This window comes from Pteropus alecto, unplaced genomic scaffold (genome assembly GCF_000325575.1).
Source record: "Pteropus alecto unplaced genomic scaffold, ASM32557v1 scaffold86, whole genome shotgun sequence".
In the NCBI taxonomy this organism is placed as follows: Eukaryota; Metazoa; Chordata; class Mammalia; order Chiroptera; family Pteropodidae; genus Pteropus; species Pteropus alecto.
Window position 1 is genome coordinate 23980323 of NW_006442109.1, and position 8092 is coordinate 23988414.

General features: G+C 38.7%; 1 pseudogene; it reads right to left on the reverse strand.

Annotated features, from left to right (window-relative positions):
- Positions 1-7305: 7305 nt before the first annotated feature.
- On the reverse strand, positions 7306-7424 carry LOC112469621 (annotated as a pseudogene).
- Between the last annotated feature and the right edge of the window lie 668 nt (positions 7425-8092).

Here is an 8092-nt window from a genome sequence, read left to right on the forward strand (position 1 = left end):
TACACCAAAAGATAGATGGCTACTTCTTAAGCTTCCTGTAAATGAGTATATACATGACAAATCTAGAATACTTAAAATTTTTTTTGTCATATTATTCTGGAAGCAGCATATAGGATATATTGTAGGGGTGAGAGTTTAAGATCAAATAAACTAGGTAACCTAAATACTAAGTTATGTCATACCTAGGCATGACTGTTGACAGTGCGTAAGCCAGGACATGGAAACCAAAAGGATTCTCTGAAAAAAGAATCAAGTGGTTTGGTGGTTTACCAGATGTAGAAGATGAAGTAGAAGAGTATAATCAAAAATACCTGTTAAATGCGCCTCAAATTCTCCTACAAAAGATGTAAGATTAAGTGAGATGATGTATGTGAAAACTCATATTATGAATTGTACAAGATTTTTAAATATTTGTTACTACATAAGTTGTTGTATAAATGTTCACTTTCTGATTTCTAAAACTACTTCTTTTCCTGAGCAGTCATTTGTTCTATAAAATTTTCTACCTCTGTAATCTGTCTTGCTGAAAAATTGCAACAACCCATGTGTGAATAATAGGAATTTTTCATTATTTCTGCCTAATTCAATTTTTAGCTTTCCCAATTTTAGGGAAGTTCAGGCTCATTATCCATCCTGGATTGGTAGGTTATTGCTGACATAATAGTATTTCTTTAGTAGGAAATTTTAAAAAATAGTGTAATACTTCCCATGTCTGGTAAGATAGTTTTTTTTTCATTATCCTTCTATTATTTGCAAGAAACTTGAGTTATACCAGGAAATAGGGTCATGTAATTCACAATTTATATGGTTTTATTTGTATTGCTGTGGTAGACAGAATAATAGCTACTCAAAGATGCCACATCTTAATCCCCAGAACCTGTGAGTGTTTACCTTACCTGGTAAAAGGGACTCTGCACATGTGATTAAGTTAAGGACCCAGATATGGGAAGAATATCTAGGATTATTTAGGTCCAGTCTCATCATGTGAGTCCTTAAAAGCTAGAGCCAGAGAGAGATGTAACTACCAAGGAGTGGTTTTGAAGACAGAGAAAGGGGAATGAGACAAGGAATATGGGTGGCCTCTAGAAGCTGGCGAAGGTAAAGAATGTTTTCTCCTCTAGATCTTCCTGAAAGAAAAACAGCACTGCTGATACCTTGATTTTAACCCAGTTAAACTCATGTCAGATTTCTGACCTAAAGAATTGTAATATAATATTTACATTTTTTTGAAGCCACTAAGCTGGTAGCTATAGCAGCTATAGAAAATTTATAGAGTCATATTCTTACGTTTACCACAACCATGGATTTTCTTACTCGTTTTATTAGTTTGGAGTGTAGGAAGAAAACAATACCAAGTCCGATTAACACTGACTTAAACAGTTTTATTTTTCTCATGTAATAAGAAGCCAAGTTAAGTAGCCCCAAGGCAGATGCTGTTGCTCAAGGGTGTCACCCAGACCCAGACTCATTTTAGCGTCCTGCTCTGTCGTTTTTAGCAGATGTTTTTCATTCTTGTTGCAAGGTGGCTGCTGCTTCTCTATGTATCTCATTCTTATTCTGAGTAGGAAGAAGAAAAAAGGATGAGTGAGCAGAGAGCAGAATAGTGTTTTTACAAATCTTTTCCAGAAGGCCTACTCAGCCTCTTCAGATTTTATGTCATTGCCCAGACAAGTTCATATGGACACTCTAGTTGCAAGGCTCTTAAGTGACCAGATATATTGTCATGAACAGTAACATTTGGAAAGGCATCTTTTTTTTTTTCTGAGCAGTAAGTATCAATAGCAGGCTTAAAATATTTAGTAAACTATACTGTAAACAGAAATGCTGTCATTCGGGCTTCATTTCATTTATAGATCACAGGCAGAATAGATTTAGCATAATTCTTAAGGAACCTAGGATTGTCAGAATAGTAAATGAGCATTGGCTTCAACTTAAAATTACCAGCTATATTAGCCTCTAACAAGAGTCATCTGTCCTTTGAAGCTTTGAAGCCAGGTATTGACCTCCTTGCTAGCTACGAAAGTCATAGATGGCCTCTTCTTCCACTATAAGGTTGTTTTGCCTACATAGAAAATCTGCTGTTTAGTGCAATGGTCCCCAACCTTTTTGGCACCAAGGACCAGTGCTCCAATGAGATTTTAATGGCCTGAGGTAGAGCTGAGACTGTGATGCTAGCACTGGGGAACAGCTGCAATTACAAATGAGGCTTTGCTCGTTTGCCCACCGTTCACCTTCTGCTGTGCAGCCCCGTTCCAGTACCAGTACCGGTCTGTGGCCTGGGCTTTGAGGACCCCTGGCTTAGTGTATATACCTCATTAATTGTCTTAGCTAGATCTTCTGGATAACTTGTTGCAGCTTCTACATCAACACTTGTTGCTCCACCTTGCACTTTTATGTTATTGAGAGGGCTTCATTCCTTAAACCTCATGAATTAACCTCTGCTAGCTTCAGAGTTTCCTTCTGTAGCTTCTTTGCCTCTCCCAGCCCTCATAAAATTGAAGAGAGTTAGGGGCTTGCTCTGAATTAGGCTTTGCCTAAAGGCAATGTTCTTACTGGTTTGATCTTCTATCCAGACTATTAAAACTCTCTTCGTATCAGCAATAAGACTGTTTTGTTTTCTTCTCATTTGTGTTTTCATTGGAGTAGTACTTTTAATTTCCTTGAAGAACTTTGCCTTTGCATTCACAAATTGGCTGTTTAGTCAAGAGGCCTAGTTTTCTGCCTATCTTGACTTTTGCATTCTTTCTTCATAAAGCTTAATTATTTCTAGCTTATTTTAAAGTGAGAGATATGTGGCCCTTCCTTTCACTTGAACACTTAGAGGCTATTGTAGGGTTATTAATTGGCCTAATTTCAATATTATCATGTCTCAGGGAATATGGAGGTCTGAAGAGAGGAAGAGAAGTTGGGAATGGCCAGTGGGTGGAGCAGTCAGAATGAAGACGTTTATCCATTAAATTCACCATCATACATGGGCACAGTTTGTGATGCCCCAAATAATTATAATATCAATCAAAATAAATAGTAATATCTAAAGTCAGTGATCATAGGTCACCATAGAAATATAACAATGAGAAAGTTTGAAATATTGTAGGAATTACCAAAATGTGACAAATGTGACAGAGATATGAAATGAGCAAATGCTATTGGAAAAATGGTGCCGATAGACTTGTTCAACATGGGGTTGCCACAAACATTCAATTTGTAAAAAAAAATGCAGTACCGCAAAGTTCAATGAAATGAAGCACAATATGACAAGGCATGCCAGTAATAAATCTCTTTCTCGTTCTCTTTCTCTCTCTCTCTATCCTGTTCTTCCTCTCTTTAGTTTTCATTTTTTAAAAGGGTGTATGGAGATGTGAAGAAGATGGAGTTAATCTTTCCCTTAACTATAAACAAGGTCTTTTTTAAAAAAAATTACAGTTGACATACGATATTATATTAGTTTCAGGTGTACAATATAGTGATTAGACATTTATACTTACAAAGTGATCACCCCAATAAATCCAGTACCTATCTGACACTATGCATAGTTATTATAATACTACCAACTATTTTTCTCATACTATACTCTACATCCCCATAACTATTTTGTAACTACCAATTGTACCTCTTAACCCCTCCTCCCTTCACCATTCCTCAGCCTACACCATCATCTATTAACTATCAAAATGCTCTCTGTATCTTTGAGTTTGCTTCTGATTGTTCATTTATTCTTTTTCTACATTCCACATATAAATGAAGTCATATAACATTGTCTTTCTCTGTCTGACTTCATCTCTTCCACACAACACTCTCTAGGTCCATCCATGTTGTTTCAGATGGCAAGATTTCATTTTAATTTTTTATGACTGAGTAATATTTCATTGTATATATGTACTACCACTTCTTTATTCATTCTTCCATTGATGGACAGCCACATTGCCTCCATATTTGGGCTTTTGTAAATAATGCTGCAATGAACATATGGATATACATGTCCCTTTGAAATAGTGTTTTGGGTTACTTTCAGAAAAATACTCAAAAGTGGAATTATTGGGTCTTTCTTTGTCTGTTGTTATAGCCTTTGTTTTAAAGTCTATTTTGTTTGGTATAACTAAAATGCTACCCGAACTTTTATTTTTTTTGGTTTCCATTTTCATGAAATATCTTTTTCTATCCCTTTACTTTCAATCTGTGTGTGTCTCTTGTAGGCATTGTACATAATGGTCTTGTTTTCTTATTCATTCAGACACACTGTGTTTTTTGATTGGAATGTTCAGTCCATTTACATTTAAAGTAATTATTGATAGATATGTAGTTATTGCCATTTATTATTCCTATTTTTGATCTTTTTCTTCTTAAAAAAAATCTCTTTAATATTTCTTGTAATACTGGTTTGTGGTGATGAACTCCTTAGCTTTTTCTTGTTTGGGAAGCTCTTTGTGTGTCCTTTGAGTCTAAATGATAGACTCAACTTAACTGCTTAGGCTATGATATTTCAGTCAATAAATATAATAAGGAAGTACCCAGCTATGATATTTGTTGCGATAATTAAGTTTCATAATGCAGTTACAGTGCTGGCACATATTAAACATTCAATGAAAGTCAGCTATTTTTACATAGATTAACACTCGGTAGAGTAATCTTGATAGTAGGGCCTTACCTTTCTTCACTTTGAATATTTTGTGGCAACCCTTCTGGCCTGAAAAGTTTCTGTTGAGAAATCAGCTGCCAGTCTTATGGAAGCTCCCTTGGGGATAACTAACTGCTTTTCTCTCACTGCTTTTAAGATTCTCTCTTTGTCTTTAGTCTTTGGCATTTTAATTATGATGTGTCTAGGAGTGAGCCTGTCAGCGCCAAGCTGACCAAGAAGGGAAGGTTTCGGCAGTGAGACGCCCAGTTGGAAGAAAGTACAAAGGGCTGACATGAGAATGAAACTGCAAGCATGAACTTTACTGTGGGGAGCGTGTTTCTATTGCGAGGAGTGCAGTTCTGTTGTGGGGAGCACACTTCTGCTTCTGCTCTTCTTCTGCTCCCTTTCTTGTGCTCCCCTTCTACTCCCCAGGGGACTGCATGGGCTCCACATATATCAGAGTACAATAGTGGCATTCAGCCACACATGCGTGATACAATAAGCTGAATTATGTTTACATATTTTAGGCACAGACACTGTACTACACAAATGTAACATTCTAAATCCGGGATCCTATTCCTAGCTGTGAGCCTGGATCACAGCCAGACCTGGGACCAGCCAGGCCTGGGACCCACAAGGCCTCTTTGGGTTCATCTTGTTTGGGACTAGCTGTGCTTCCTGGGCTTGTATGTTTATTTTCTTTGTGAGGTTAAGGAAGTTTTCTGTCATTATTTCCTCAAATGGATTTTTAATTCTTTGTTCTCTCTCTCTTCTCCTTCTGGTATCCCCGTGATGTGAATGTTGATATGCTTGATATTGTCCCAGAGACCCGTTAAACTGTGGTCAACTTTTTGGACTCTTTTTTTCTTTTTGCTGTTCTGATTAGATGTTTTCTGCTACCTTATCTTCCAAAAGACTGATTTGATCCTCTGCTTTTTCTATTCTACTGTTGATTCCTTCTAGTGTATTCTTCATTTCGGTTATTGCATTTATCATTTCTGACTGGTTTTTTTTTTTTGATGTTTTCTATATCCATTTTTTATTTCCAGTCTCTTTGTTCAAGTTCTCACTGAGATAATTGAGCATTCTTATAACCAATGTTTTGAACTCTGCATCTGGTAGATTGCTTGTCTCCATTTTGTTTAGTTCTTTTTCTGGAGTTCTTTTATTTGGGACATGTTTGTCTCCCCTGTTTTGGCTACCTCACTTTGTTTCTATGTATTTTTATTAGGTAGAGCTGCTAGGCCTTCCAGTCTTAGTAAAGTAGCCTGATATAGTAGGTGTCCTGTGGGGACCAGTGGCTTAGTCTCCCTGGTCACCTGAGCCAGGTGCTCCAGGTGTGTCCTTGTGTGGGTTTTTCCATGTCCTCCTGTTGTAGTTGAGCTCTGGTTCCTGTCTCCACATCAGTGGTAGAGATTGTCTCTCAGGATGATTGGTCGTGAGGACTGACCATAACTAAAGTGGAGGAGCTGTTGTGCAGGGACTGACCCTATGGAGCAATATTCGCTTTAGCAGTGCTCTGGTGCTTGCCCAGTCTGCCCATTGGTGTGTCTTTTATGGAGATGGTTGGGTGGTGCTCTGGCGTTGTCTGAAGCTGGCCACCAGTTGTGTTGGTTCTGGGGCCTCTTGGGAGGTGCTCTGTTGCAGGCCAAGTTTAGCTGCTGCTTGTGCACTGCCTGGGGCCACTTGGTATGAACTACAAAGTGATCTGCAGATGGTTGCCATTTGTGCTGGGCTTGGAGGTGCCTAGGAGAGGCTAAGCTGCAAGCTGAGGCTGGTTGCCCCTAGTGCTGGGCTTGGAGATGCTTAGCAAGAAGTACAAGGAACATGGAGGCCAGATGCTGCTTGTTTGGGGTTTGTGAACCTTTGAGAGATTCTAGGAGATTTTGCAGCATGAGCCAAGACAGGCTGTTTGGATGGAAAAGACACTGGAAGCAGCTTGTGTGGGCCCATAAGTTGGGTGGGGCAGAGTCTCAGGGAATCATAAAGGTGGGGCAAATGGTGTTTGCCAGGTTGATGGCAACTCAGTATGGTGCTCCCCTGTGTCTGTATGCTAGGTGTGGGATGGCTCAACAAAGGACCACTGCCTTCTGCAAACACTTCTGTCTAGGAGAAAGCTGCCCCTCCAGCCCTCACCCTGAAGCCAGATGATTCAATTGTTCCTCATATATTACTGGTGCCTTTCAAGCTGCTGCCCTAGCGCTGGAGGTCAGAGCAAGTGAGTCTGTCAGTGAGTAAGTTTGTGTGCAGGCCCTTTAATAGGAACACCAGGATCTCCCAAAGCCTTCTATCTCACTCAGCCACAATCTGTACTGTTTTTTCACAGCCCAAAGTTATGGGGACTCCTCTCCCCGGCAGTGGAACCATGGGCTGGCAAGCCTAGTATGGGACTGGGGTCCCTTGCTCCTCAGGAAGGATCTCCGCAGCCAAAATAATCCTCTGGGTTTTTACCTACCACACGTGCATGTGGGACCACACCATTCTGTGTCTCTGCCCCTCCTTCCCGTCTCAATGTGGCTTCTCCTGTATATCCTTAGTTATGGAACTTCTGTTCACCTTGACTTCAGGCGTTCTCAATGATAGTACTTCTGTAGTTTAGTTGTAATTTAAAAAAAAAATTTTTAGGCGAGGTTGATCTCACAGATTGCAAAGACCTTGTCAGCTAACAATCCCTTATTTTTTACTTTTTACGCCTACAGCACCTGGTCTTCCTAGGTGGTCTCCCATCCAAGTACTAACCAGGCCTGACCCTGCTTAGCTTCTGAGATCAGACGCGATCGGGCTTGTTCAGGGTGGCATGGCTGTAGACCCTAGTTGTAATTTTGATGTGGTCCTGAGAGGGACCAACAAGGTGTTTACCTATTCCAGCATCTTGACCCTGTAAACAAGGTCTTCACTTTTTAAAAATGAAAAATGTAAATTGATCTTAAATAAATATTGAATTTTTTAATGTATTAATACACATTTTTTAGATAATTCATATACTTTAGTCTATCAAAGACAAGAGTTATTGACAGAAGAGCCAATAGTGGGTCCTTTGAGGGTCTTACAATCTATTTTGTAAAAACCTAGTTTTTTCTTTTTTTTTTTAATGCGTGATTCAACAGTAATTTGATATGTCAAAGAAGTTTAAAATCAATCTCTACTTGGGAACAATATAAAGTTAATTTAGGTCATAATTATCGAGAGAATGATAATCACTTTTATCATTTAGTGATATCTGAATTTAGACTATTTTAAGGAAATGTGTTTTTATTCATTTTTGTTCTCACCAAAGCACATTTTCTAATTCGATTTGGAAACAATAGTAAATTTTTAGGATTTTGTTATAACTTCTTTAGGAATATAGTCACCAATAACTTCATTGTATAGAAAGTAATGGTCCAAAGTGGTGGTAGGGTCTTAGGAGGCTAATGGTTATAGAACCGAACTTTTCTTCTTATTTTAACAACTCTAAAGGTTACCCTTTCCTTTTGT